General features: G+C 49.7%; 1 pseudogene; it reads right to left on the bottom strand.

Moving 5' to 3' along the window:
* Window positions 1-408: 408 nt before the first annotated feature.
* The window catches only part of LOC115157377 (calcium-binding mitochondrial carrier protein Aralar1-like), a 41,336-nt pseudogene continuing 28,259 nt past the window's right edge, over window positions 409-13,485 (bottom strand).

Below are 13,485 nucleotides of genomic sequence, written 5' to 3'. Positions count from 1 at the left end.
AGAGCGGAGCGAGAGGGCGGAGCGTGGGAGCGGGGCGTGAGAGCGGAGCGTGAGAGCGGAGCGAGAGAGAGAGCGGAGCGAGAGAGAGAGCGGAGCGAGAGAGAGAGCGGAGCGCGGAGAGAGAGCGGAGCGCGAGAGAGAGCGCGAGAGAGGAGAGGAGCGCGAGAGAGAGGAGAGGAGCGCGAGAGGAGCGAGCGCGAGAGAGAGCGCGAGAGGAGCGCGAGAGAGGAGAGGAGCGCGAGAGAGAGGAGAGGAGCGCGAGAGAGAGGAGAGCGGCAGCTTGGGAGAAGAGCGAGAGAGCGTGGGAGAGAGAGGGGGAGAGCCGAGCCACCGGAATGTGGGGTGAGAGCCGAGCCAACCGGAATTGTGGGGGAGAGCCAACGGAATGTGGGGGAGAGACGAGGCTCCTTTTCAAATACATGTTCAGATGAAAAGAGGGATGAGAGAAGTAAAGAGGAGCATGCAGCCACTGATACAAACACAGTGCAGTGTCCAGGTTACTGACTGAGCTTTTTAACCTACTGACCTACAGTCAGCTCTCCAGGACCAGGGAGAGAGAGCACTGAATTAGTCCCTGGGAGGAGTGGGGGGGTACAGTGTGTACGTCTGTGTGTGTCTGGTTACATGGACCCTGGGAGTGTGTGTGTGTATATTTCTGGTTACATGGCCTTACAAACAGTGTGTATGTATTTCTGTTGCATGGCCCCTGGGAGTGTGTGTCTAAGTGTATACTCCCTAGTGGAGTGGGCAGGTAGGTAGAGGCCCAGTCTTTAGGGGGCAGCAGCCTCTTGAGGGGAGGCAGAAGGGGTATCATGGTGAATGGAGACACTCCAGAGGACTTGAACTTGGGCAGGTGGAGGCCAAACTTGTTCTCCACGCCAGCGAAGGTGGCCGTAGCCAGACGGTAACCGCCCACGTGGTCAGCACTGACCGGAGGAAGCTCCGAGATACGAGACTTAGGAGTGGGCTCAGACCCTGACGGACGACTGGAGAGAGAAAGATAGAGAAATGGGAGACATTGTATGATAACTTGCGTTATAACAGTGGGGAGAGTGTGTGTGTGTGTGTGTGTGTGTGTGTATGTGTGTGTACTTACTGCCCTCCGAAGTCCACATTTAACCACCTCTGTAGGAGCTCATAGGTCACCAGAGTCACCCCAAACTGAGGAGAGGATCGACACATACGAGCTGGGGAGATAGACAGAGAGTAAGCAAATTCCCATTTACACACACACACACACACACACACACACACACACACACACACACACACACACACACCTCCAGCTCCCTTCCACAGTGCTCTGAATCCCTCCTCATGCATGATTTTCCTGAAGCAGTCCGTGACTCCAGTGTAGGTGGTCTGTCCCGCCCTCGCTGCTACCTGCAGGCGCGTCTTGATGACATCAGCAGGCGTAACCAGGGAGGCAGCAGGGATACCTGGGAAATGGAGTCAGAAAGGGTATCACCTGTGGCTATGACTGTGTTTGACAGTCAAATAAAATGGAATTGAATTGCATCTCTGGGTAGGTGTGTGTGTAGTGCGTGTGTACCGCCGATGGCTCCAGCAGCTAACAGCTGTAATGCGCCCAGTCTTCCCTGTTCGTCGGCGAACTGAGCCTTGGTGTGGGCGTACACTGGGAAGAAGATGGCTGAGAAAGGGATGTCTCTCAAGAAACACGCTTTAGCACCCTACACACACAAAGGGTTAAAGTGACAGACATTTTCAATCAAAAGGCCTTTGTTTCCCAAAAATACAAGCACAATGCCACCAGACTTAATGGTCAAACACACACCTTGTAGAGTGCCGAACAAGCCAAGGTCTCGGATGACACTGAGGGCGCTGATTCTGGGTCCTGTGGTGATCTCTCCCGCCACCTGCAATCTGATCTTAACTATCTCCAGCGGGTTAGTAAAGACCACCTGGGAACCCCCTGCCTGCGGAGAGAGAGACATAGGGGACATGAGGAAGGGAGGGTTGCTACCACAGCCTCCCATTTAAGTAGGATTAGGTGGAATAGAATGGGTGGGGTTTAGGGTTGGGAAGTTTGAGTGAGATGGAACAGAACTTGTTAACGTGCTGCTAACGTTTGGTGCTGCAAGCCCAGCTTCAGACGCAATCGTTAGAACAGGGTCATTTAAGTGTAGGAAAGGATGAAACAGCGTCTGTGCCACCAGTAAGTACAGATAGTAGTATAATCCCCGCATACAGTCCCCACAGCCAGACAACTTCCTCATGGCTTCTGGGAGGAAATGCTGTAGGAATGCTCAACCGGTGTCGCTTATTCAGCCAACAGAAACGTTCAACCGGTTCTCCCCATTAAGCAACGAGTCAGTCTCCTCTGGTCTCTCCTCCATCCGTTACGGGGTCTGAGACGCCGAAGCCTCCCACCATTAGCTCTGACAAATTTAAAACCCTAGTCATTGGCGACTCCATTACCCGCAGTATTAGACTTAAAAAGAATCATCCAGCGATCATACACTGTTTACCAGGGGGCAGGGCTACCGACGTCAAGGATAATCTGAAGATGGTGCTGGCTAAGGCTAAAACTGACGAGTGTAGAGAGTATAGGAATATTATTATCCACGTCGGCACCAACGATGTTAGGATGAAATAGTCAGAGGTCACCAAGCACAACACAGCTTCAGCGTGTAAATCAGCTAGAAAGATGTGTCGGCATCGAGTAATTGTCTCTGGCCCCCTCCCAGTTAGGGGGAGTGATGAGCTCTACAGCAGTCTCTCAACTCAATTGCTGGTTGAAAACTTTTCTGCCCCTCCCAAAATATATAATTTTTTGATAATTGGCCCTCTTTCTGGGACTCACCCACAATCAGGACCAAATCCACTCCTCCCTAGCTGGAGGGGTGCTCTCATCTTATCTATGAACATAGAGAGGGCTCTAACTCCTCTAGCTCCACAATGAGATGGGGTGCAGGCCAGGCAGCAGGCTGTTAGCCACGCTGCCAGCTTAGTGGAGTCTGCCACTAGCACAGTCAGTGTAGTCAGCTCAGCTATGCCCACTGAGACCGTGTCTGTGATCTAGGTTGGGCCAAACTAAAGATGGAGGTGTTCGCCTTAGCAATCTCACTGGAATAAAGACCCTCCTTTGTGATATCTCACATCTCAAAATAGGGCTACTTAATGTTAGATCACTTCCAAGGAAATAGTCAATGATCATAATCTTGATGTGATTGGCCTGACTGAAACATGGCTTAAGCCTGATGAATTTACTGTTAAATGAGGCCTCTATTCCTGGTTACACTAGTGACCATATCCACCGCACCATCCCACAAAAAGGCAGAGGTGTTGCTAACATTTACGATAGTAAATTACATTTTCCCCCAAAATGACTGGGTTTTCATCTTTTGAGCTTCTAGTCATGAAATCTATGCAGCCTACTCAATCACTGTTTACAGGCCTCATACAGTGTTCCTCACTGAGTTCCCTGAATTCCTATCGGACCTTGTAGTCATGGCAGATAATATTCCAATTTTTGGTGACTTTAATATTCACATGGAAAAGTCCACAGACCCACTCCAAAAGGATTTTCGGAGCCCTTCATTGACTCAGTGGGTTTTGTCTCCAGACCTACTCACTGCCACAGTCGTACTCTGGACCTAGTTTTGTCCCGTGGAATAAATATTGTGGATCTTAATATTTTTCCTCATAATCCTGGACTATCGGACCACTATTTTATTACGTTTGCAACCGCAATATATAATCTGCTTAGACCCCAACCAAGGATCATCAAAAGCCGTGCTATAAATTCACAGAAAACCAAAAAGTTTCCTAGATGCCCTTCCAGACTCCCCTCTCCCTACCCAAGGACGTCAGAGTATAAAAATCGGTTAACCACCTAATTGAGGAACTAAATTTAACCTTGCTTAATACCCTTGATGCAGTCGCACCCCTAAAAACAAAAAACATTTGTCATAAGAAACTAGCTCCCTGGTATACAGAAAATACCCGAGATCTGAAGCAAGCTCCTAGAAAATTGGAATGGAAATGGCGCTACACCAAACTGGAAGTCTTCCGACTAGCTTGGAAAGACAGTACCGTGCAGTATCGAAGAGCCCTCACTGCTGCTCGATCATCCTATTTTTCCAACTTAATTAAGGAGAATAAGAACAATCCAAAATGTATTTTTGATACTGTCGCAAAGCTAACTAAAAAGCAGCATTCCCCAAGAGAGGATGGCTTTCACTTCAGCAGTGATAATAAATTCATGAACTTTGACGAAAGATCATGATCATTAGAAAGCAAATTACGGACTCCTCTTAAATTTGCTTATTTCGCCAAAGCTCAGTTGTCCCGAGTCTGCACAACACTGCCAGGACCTAGGATCAAGGGAGACACTCAAGTTTTGTAATTCTTGACACATTGATGAAAATAGTCTTGGCCTCTAAACCTTAAAGCTGCATACTGGACCCTAAACTACTGAGAGCTGCTTCCTGTGCTTGGCCCTCCTATTTTTAATATAATGAACAGCTCCCTATCCACCGGATGTGTGCCAAACTCACAAAAAATGGCAGAAATAAAACCTCTTGACAAAGCCCAACCTTGACCCAGAAGAAACAAAAAACTAAAAATCAGCCTATATCAAATCTCCCATTCCTCTCAATAAAAAAAAAAAGCAACTCACTGCCTTCCTGAAGACAAACAATGTATACGAAACACTTCAGTCTGGTTTTAGACCCCATCATAGCACTGAGACTGCACTCGTGAAGGTGGTAAATTACCTTTAATGGCGTCAGACCAAGGCTCTGCATCTGTCCTTGTGCACCTTAACCTTAGTGCTGCTTTTGATACCATCGATCACCACATTCTTTTGGAGAATGGTCTACATGGACAAGTTCTGGCCTGGTAGATCTTATCTGTCAGAAAGATATCAGTTTGTCTCTGTGGATGGTTTGTCTTCTGACAAATCAACTCTAATTTTCAGTGTTCCTCAAGGTTCTGTTTTAGGAACACTATTGTTTTCACTATATATTTTACCTCTTGGTGATGTCATTCGGAAACATAGTGTTAACCTTCACTGCTATGGGGACGATACATAGCTGTACATTTCGATGAAACATGGTGAAGCCCCAAAATTGCCCTCCTGGAAGCCTGTGTTTCAGACATAAGGAAGTGGGTGGCAGCACATTGTTTACTTTTCAACAGACAAAACAGAGAGACTAGTTCTAGGTCCCAAGAAACAAAGAGATCTTCTGTTGGATCTGACAATCTTGATGGTTGTACAGTCATCTCAAATAAAACTGAAGGACCTCCGCGTTACTCTAGACCCTGATCTCTCTTTTGACGAACATATCAAGAATATTTCAAGGATAGCTTTTTTTCCATCTTCGTAACATTGCAAAAATCTGAAACTTTCTGTCCAAAAATTATGCAGAAATGTATCCATGCTTTTGTCACTTCTAGATTAGACTACTGCAATGCTCTACTCAGGCTACCCGGATAAAGCACTAAATAAACTTCAGTTAGTGCTAAACACGGCTGCTAGAATCTTGACTAGAACCAACACATTTGATCATATTACTCCAGTGCTAGCCTCTCTACACTGGCTTCCTGTTAAGGCTAGGGCTGATTTCAAGGTTTTACTGCTAACCTACAAAGCCTTACATGGGCTTGCTCCTACCCATCTTTCCGATTTAGTCCTGCCGTACATACCTACACGTACTCTACAGTTACAAGATGCAGGCCTCCTTACTGTCCCTAGAATGTGGGGGAGATTCTTCGTGGGCTATACTCGGCCTTGTCTCAGGGTAGTAGGTTGGTGGTTTGAAGATATCCCTCTAGTGGTGTGGGGGCTGTGCTTTGGCAAAATAAGTGGGTTTATATCCTGCCTGTATGGCCCTGTCCCAGGGGGGAATTGTCGGACAGGGCCACAGTGTCTCCCGACCACTCCTGTCTCAACCTCCAGTATTTATGCTGCCATAGTTTGCGTTGGGGGGCTAGGGTCAGTCTGTTATATCTGGTGTATTTCTCCTGTCCTTATCCGGTGTCCTGTGTGAATTTAAGTATGCTCCCTCTAATTCTCTCTCTCCTCTCAGAGGAACCTGAGCCCTAGGACCATGCCTCAGGACTACCTGGCCTGAAGACTCCTTGCTGTCCCCAGTCCACCTGGTCATGCTGCTGCTCCAGTTTCAACTGTCTGCCTGCGGCTATGGAAACTCTGACCTGTTCACTGGACGTGCCACCTTGTCCCGGACCTGCTGTTTTGGACTCTCTACCGCACCTGCTGTCTCTAACTCTGAAATAATCGGCTAGGAAAAGCCAACTGACATTTACTCCTGAGGTGCTGACCTGTTGCACCCTCTACAGCCACTGTGATTATCATCATCATCATCAATCATCATCATCATCATCATCATCATCTGACCCCTGCTGGTCATCTATGAACGTTATAACAGAACATGGCCAAGATGTGTCAATCTCCACCCGGCACAGCCAGCAGAGGACTGGCCACCACTCATAGCCTGGTTTCCTCTCTAGGTTCTGGCCTTTCTAGGGAGGATTTCCCTAGCCACCGGTGCTTCTGCATTGCTTGCTGTTTGGGGATTAAGGCTGGGTTTCTGTACAGCACTTGTGTGACATCGGCAGATGTAAAAAGGGCTTTATAAATACATTTGATTGATTGATTGAACCAGTCTTACTCACACAGGCACCAGCCAGCACCTCAGCAGCAAAGGGAATGGTGTCGCCTTTACCGGTGAACTTATCTTCTCACAAAGGTCATTCACCTACAGGGAGAGAGGGGGTACAGAGAGAGCGGGAATCAGCAGAGATACTACAGAGGGAATAGCCAGGAACCGTCTTAATTTAGTGTTAATTAAGGATTCACCTCCATAGTGATTGGCTGAGTGAACTGGAGGGGGAGGAGTTTGACTCACTGTGAGTTTGATGGCCTCTCTGGAGCCACGCCTATGAGCTGGGGAAGAAGACCTGGAGAGCACCATGGGAGACTGAGTCCACATATGACATGAACCACATCTCACGATGACTAGTTTCTCAGGGTAGAAGGAGAGAAGGGAGGAGAAGAGTGCAGGGATGAGAATGAAGGGGAAAATTAAAAGGACAAAGGAGAGAGTGAATGGACGGATGCAGGTTTAGTGTTGCAGTGTTGGTGAGCCAACACTAGATGGGAGCCTTCAGTCCTTTTTCCCCACCAACAGAAGAGAGAGCAGGAGGAGGAAAGCAGTAATATAAACTCAGCAAAAAAAGAAACGTCCCTTTTTCAGGACCCTGTCTTTCAAAGATAATTTGTAAAATCCAAATAACTTCCAGATCTCATTGTAATGGTTTAAACACTTTCCCATGCTTGTTCAATGAACCATGAACAATTAATGAACATGCACCTGTGGAACGGTCATTAAGACACTGGAGGTCACAGTTATGAACAACTTAGGACACTAAAGAGGCCTTTCTACTGACTCTGGAAAAACACCAAAAGAAATATGCCCAGGGTCCCTGCTCATCTGCGTGAACGTGCCTTAGGCATGCTGCAAGGAGGCATGAGGACTGCAGATGTGGCCAGGGCAATAAATTGCAATGTCCGTACTGTGAGACATCTAAGACAGCGCCACAGGGAGACAGAACGGACAGCTGATCGTCCTCGCAGTAGCAGATTACGTGTAGCAACACCTACACAGGATTGGTACATTCGAACATCACACCTGCGGGACAGGTACAGGATGGCAACAACAAACTGCCCGAGTTACACCAGGAACACACAATCGGTGCTCAGACTGTCCGCAATAGGCTGAGAGAGGTTGGACTGAGGGCTTGTAGGCCTGTCCTGGTCAGGACGTGCCTTACAACATCACCGGAAACAATGTCGCCTATGGGCACAAACCCACCGTCGCTGGACCAGACAGGACTGGCAAAAAAGTGCTCTTCACTGACGAGAGTCGCAGTTTTGACTCACCAGGGATGATGGTCAGATTCGCGTTTGTCATCGAAGTAATGAGTGTTACACAGAGGCCTATACTCTGGAGCGGGATCAATTTGGAGGTGGAGGGTCCGTCATGGTCTGGGGCAGTGTGTCACAGCATCATCGGACTAAGCTTGTTGTCATTGCAGGCAATCTCACACGCTGTGCGTTACAGGGAAGAGCATCCTCCTCCCTCATGTGGTACCCTTCCTGCAGGCTCATCCTGACATGACCTTCCAGCATGACAATGCCACCAGCCATACTGCTCGTCTCTGTGTGTGATTTCCTGCAAGACAGGAATGTCAGGTGTTCTGCCATGGGCCAGCGAAGAGCCCGGATCTCAATCTCATTGAGCACATCTGGACCTGTTGGAGTCGGCGGGTGAGGGCCATTCCCCCAGAAATGTCCAAGGGAACTCGCAGGTGCCTTGGTGGAAGAGTGGGGCAACATCTCACAGCAAAGAACTGGCAAATCTGGTGTGCAGTCCATGAGGAGATGCACTGCAGTACTTAATGTAGCTGGTGGGCCCAGATACTGACTGTATACTGTTTGATTTTGACCCCCCTTTGTCAGGGACACATTATTCAATTTCTGTTAGTCACATGTCTGTGGAACTTGTGTCAGTTATTAGTCGCAGTTGTGAATCTTGTGGTGTTCATATACAATATTTACACATGTTAAGTTTGCTGAAAATAACGCAGTTGACAGTGAGGACGTTTTTTTTCCTGCGGAGTTTAGGTAAAAGAAGAGCAGGATATGAAAAAAATGTGGACCAGGAGAAAAGAGTGGAGGGAGACAGGGATGGAGAAGAGAGATAAAGAGCAGAATGGATAGAGGGGGAAAACAGCAGCCATGAGGGGAAGAAGAGCGATCAGGAGAGCAGCCATGAGGGGAAGAAGAGCGATCAGGAGAGCAGCCATGAGGGGAAGAAGAGCGATCAGGAGAGCAGCCATGAGGGGAAGAGAGCGATCAGGAGAGCAGCCATGAGGGGAAGAAGAGCGATCAGGAGAGCAGCCATGAGGGGAAGAAGAGCGATCAGAGAGCAGCCATGAGGAGAGAAGAGCGATCAGGAGAGCAGCCTGAGGGGAAGAAGAGCAATCAGGAGAGCAGCCATGAGGGGAAGAGGTGTCTGTCCGTACCTCTGTAGAAGCCAAAGAAGCCTTCATAGCGCAGCACCTTCTGGCACAGTCAAAGCTGTTCTTGTACATCAGTTCTCCTACGAACGAGCCGGTACTCCTCTGGTTCTGCATCCTGGTCTTGACCAGGTCTATAGGATACACCGCCGTGGCTCCCGTAGCTACACACACACAAAGGTCTTGTTTTACTAACCTTGTGGGTACACAGTTGATTCCTATTCAAAATCCTATTTCGCTAACCCCAAACCTAACCTTAACCTAAACCCAACCTTCAACAAGCAAGCCTAATTGTTTTTATTTTTGGTTGTTGTATTTTACCCCCTTTTTCGATCTCGTCTCATTGCCGGCCTGTCACAAGAGCGCGATGAGCCAAGTAAAGCCCCCCGGCAAAACCCTCACCTTAACCCACATGAGCTGGGCCAATTGTATACTGCACTCTATGGACTCCGATCACGTCCGGAATTGGGATACAGCCCGTGATCGAACACAGGGTCTGTAGTGACGCACCTAGCACTACTTTTGCAGTGCCTTAGACCACTGCACACCACTCGGTGAGGCTCCCTAATTTAAACCCCAGTTGGTAGAACTTCTGTCCATTTAATATGCTATAGTTAAATTATTCTATAGATAAAACATGTCCGTCGACATACACAGAGATTGAACCATCTCAATATGAGCTTCTAAGTGTGCTATTGAAACTGAAATATTTAAATGCACCATCCCTTACCATAAACCTCCCCCCATCCCTTACCTCACCCAGTTCCCTTACCTCACCCAGTCCCTTACCTCACCCAGTCCCTTACCACATCACCCCTTCCCCAGGTCCCTTACCTCCAGCATTGAGCCCAAGCTGAAACGGTAGGCTGACTCTGCAATCTGCAGCAACACGGACCTGGAACCATCCCCCTGGCTCTGCTACAGAGGGACAGAGAGAGACAGAGTCACACATGCATGGCTCATTTACTTGAGCTGCACACACACACACCCACCCACACTAGCACACCCACCCACACTAGCACACAAACCCACACTAGCTCACACCCACTAGCGCACACCCACACACACACCACTAGCCCACCCACTAGCGCACACACACACCCCCACTAGCGCACACAAACCCACTAGCGCACACACACACCCACTAGCGCACACAACACACACACAGCGCACTAAGCACACACACACCCACTAGCACACACACACCCACACACACACACACACCCACTAGCACACACACACACTAGCACACCCACACCCACTAGCACACCCACTAGCACACCCACACCCACTAGCACACACACTAGCACACCCACACCCACTGGCACACACACTAGCACACACACACTAGCACACACACCCCCACACACACCCCCACACACACCCACACACACACTAGCACACACACACACCCACTAGCACACACCCACACACCCACTAGCACACCCCCACTAGCACACACCCACACCCCCACTAGCACACACCCACACCCCCCACTAGCACACACCCACACCCCCACTAGCACACACCCACACCCCCACTAGCACACACCCACACCCCCACTAGCACACACCCACACCCCACTAGCACACACACCCACACCCACTAGCACACACACACACCCACTAGCACACACACACACCCACTAGCACACACACACCACACACACACCCACTAGCACACACACTAGCAAACACACCCACACCCACTAGCACACCCACACCCACTAGCACACACACTAGCACACACCACACCCCACTGGCACACACACTAGCACACACACACACACACACTGGCACACACACCCACTAGCACACACCCACACACACCACTAGCACACACCCACTAGCACACACACACTAGCACACACACACTAGCACACACACACACTAGCACACACCCACACACACACCCACACACTAGCACACCCACACACACACACACACACCCACTAGCACACACCCACTAGCACACACCCACACCCCCACTAGCACACCCCCACTAGCACACACCCACACCCCCACTAGCACACACCCCACACCCCCACTAGCACACACCCCACACCCCCACTAGCACACACCCACACCCCCACTAGCACACACCCACACCCCCACTAGCACACACCCACACCCCACTAGCACACACCCACACCCACTAGCACACACACACACACCACTAAACACAACACAAACCCACACACACACACCACTACACACACACTAGCACACACACCCCTAGCACACCCACACCATCACACACCCACACCCACTAAGCACCACAACACACAAGCCACAAACCCACCCACACTAGCACACACCCCACACGAGCACACCCACCCACACTAGCACACCCACCCACACTAGCCACACCCACCCACCAGCACACCCACCCACACCCACCTAGCACACACACCCACACCCCCACTAGCACACACAGTCCCCCACACACACCCACACCCCCACTAGCACACACACCCCCCACCCCACTGAGCAACACCCCCACCCACACCCCCCACCCACACTAGCACAGCACACCCACCCCCCACTAGCCACCACCCCCGCACCCCACACACCCACTAGCACACACCCCACCCCCCACTAGCACACACCCAAACCCCCACCTAGCACACACACCCACAACCCACTAGCACCACACACACACCCACCTAGCACACACACACCCACACACACACCCACTAGCACACACACTAGCAAACACACCCACTAGCACACCCACACCAGCACACACCCACACCCACTAGCACACACACACACACAAGCACACACCCACCCACACTAGCACACCCACCCACACTAGCACACCCACACTAGCACACCCACCCACACTAGCACACCCACACTAGCACACCCCCCACACTATCACACCCACCCACCAGCACACCCACCCACACCACTAGCACACCCACCCACACCCACTAGCACACACACACACACCCACACACACACCCACACCCCCACTAGCACACACACCCCCACACACACCCACACCCCCACTAGCACACACACCCCCACCCCCACTAGCACACACCCCCCACCCACACCCCCCCACCCCCACTAGCACACACCCCCACCCCCACTAGCACACACCCCCACCCCCACTAGCACACACCCACTAGCACACACCCACTAGCACACACCCACACCCACCCACCACTAGCGCCCCACACACTAGCGCCCACACACACTAGCGCCCACACACACTAGCGCCCACACACACTAGCGCCCACACACACTAGCGCACACACACACTAGCGCACACACACACCCACTAGCGCACACACACACCCACTAGCACACACACTAGCAAACACACCCACTAGCACACCCACACCAGCACACACCCACACCCACTAGCACACCCACCCAGACAGACACTAGCACACCCACCCAGACAGAAAAAAAAAAAAAAAAGCACTGTCGTTGCACCAATGTACCTAACCATAACATCAATGCCTTTCTTTAAAATCAATACACAAGTATATATTTTTAAACCTGCATATTTAGTTAATATTGCCTGCTAACAGGAATTTCTTATAACTAGGGAAGTTGTGTCACTTCTCTTGCGTGCCGTGCAAGCAGTCAGGGTATATACAGCAGTTTGGGCCGCCTGGCTCATTGTGAACTGTGTGAAGTCCATTATTCCAAACAAAGGCCGTAATTAATTTGCCAGAATTGTACATAATTATGACATAACATTGAAGGTTGTGCAATGTAACAGGAATATTTAGACTTAGGGATGCCACCCGTTAGATAAAATACGGAACGGTTTCGTATTTCACTGAAATAATAAACGTTTCATTTTCAAAATTATAGTTTCCGGATTCGACCATATTAATGACCAAAGGCTCGTATTTCTGTGTGTTATTATGGTATAATTAATGCTATGATTTGATATTTGATAGAGCAGTCTGACTGAGCGATGGTAGGCAGCAGCAGGCTCGTAAGCATTCATTCAAACAGCACCTTTGTGCGTTTTGCCAGCAGCTCTTCGCAATTCTTCAAGCATTGCGCTGTTTATGACTTCAAGCCTATCAACACCTGAGATTAGGCTGGAGTAACCGATGTGAAATGGCTAGCTAGTTAGCGGGGTGCGCGCTAATAGCGTTTCAAACGTCACTCGCTCTGAGACTTGGGAGTGGTTGTTCCTCTTGCTCTACATGGGTAACTCTGCTTCGAGGGTGGCTGTTGTCGATGTGTTCTTGGTTCGAGCCCAGGTAGGAGCGAGGAGAGGGACGGAAGCTATACTGTTACACTGGCAATACTAAAGTGCCTATAAGAACATCCAATAGTCAAAGGTATATGAAATACAAATCGTATAGAGAGAAATAGTCCTATAATTCCTATAATAACTACAACCTAAAACTTCTTACCTGGGAATATTGAAGACTCATGTTAAAAG

The sequence above is a fragment of the Salmo trutta genome, chromosome 21 (assembly GCF_901001165.1).
Source record: "Salmo trutta chromosome 21, fSalTru1.1, whole genome shotgun sequence".
NCBI lineage: Eukaryota > Metazoa > Chordata > Actinopteri > Salmoniformes > Salmonidae > Salmo > Salmo trutta.
The sequence above is the reverse complement of the archived record's forward strand: the minus strand, read 5'-3'. Positions and strand labels throughout refer to the sequence as shown.